Below are 1,277 nucleotides of genomic sequence, written 5' to 3'. Positions count from 1 at the left end.
GTAAAACTTAATTATTACACCTGGTAAAGCAGCAACGCTGATGATTTAATTAAAGATGAAAGAATTTAGACCGTTTTTAACTCTTAGTGTTCATTTGACTTTGGGACCTGAAGCTGACAGAGTTTTGGACCCAGATTACTCCGCGAAGCTCCTCACTACGGCAGCCGTAACGCTCTGACGAGCCATCAAGCAGTGCAGCTTACCAAAGTTGTACTAAAACATTTTTTAACAGATTTCTGCCCAAATCGGTTCGAGGTCAGTAAGCACAACCAGAATTCATACATAAGGCACACTCTCAATTTTTGAGAAAATTAAAGGATTTTAAGTGTGCTTATAGTGTGGAAAATACGTTATACAGAAGAAAAGAATATATCGTGATATATATCGTTACATGCTTCAAATTATATCACGATGTGAATTTTAGGCCATATCGCCCAGCCCTATATGTATGTATGAAACTGTGCCTTCCTGTTAATTTTGCAATTGAAAATAAAGAACACAAATGCATTGTAATATTGTAATAATATTAATAATGAAGTAAAGAGTATTTCCAAAAAATGAAAAACTGAGTAAACAATATTTTTTGTATTAAACTGTACTGACTCGTTTTCTGACGGTCAATGATCTCATGGTGTCTGTTATTATGGATTTATCATTTTCACACTGATATGAGTCACTTTTTATTGTTCCATGCATGGGGCTCCTGACATGCAGCAACATTACTGCACATGTACAGTCCTGCACACGGAGCTATGCATGTAAGCATGTGTTTGGGGTAAACCGAATGCTTTGATAACTCTGAATAGGAAAAAATCTATATTTTCCTGTTACTGACGAGCAGCAGCCTATGGGGCTGAAAAATGATATCAACACTACCAAAACTATACTGCCTTGAATGACCACTCCAAAAGCATGTCAGCCCCCACGTTAACAATATTTAGTGTCTGGTTTGAAACACAGTTTTTTCCTTTATGGGAAGCCTGCCTCTTCTTAGCAACTACAGAGTGGGTGAAGGTGATCTTAGTGCTGGACCTCACTTCCACTAACATGAGACATCAAACTGGAGCTTATTTGTGCTGTTGGCAACTTTTGCAATATTTTTGTTACCGTATTTTCACGACCATAAGGCGCACTGTGCTAAAAGGCGCAGTCTCAGTTATGTGTGCCCTTACTGTATTTAACACACACATAAGGCGCACTGGACCATAGGGCGCATACAAGTACCGTATGCGTATTTAAAAATAAAGCGGGAGCAAACCTGAATTCGGTACCTTACT

This window comes from Pundamilia nyererei, unplaced genomic scaffold (genome assembly GCF_000239375.1).
Source record: "Pundamilia nyererei isolate P.nyererei 1_Seehausen unplaced genomic scaffold, PunNye1.0 scaffold00164, whole genome shotgun sequence".
Classification (NCBI taxonomy): Eukaryota; Metazoa; Chordata; class Actinopteri; order Cichliformes; family Cichlidae; genus Pundamilia; species Pundamilia nyererei.
The sequence above is the reverse complement of the archived record's forward strand: the minus strand, read 5'-3'. Positions refer to the sequence as shown.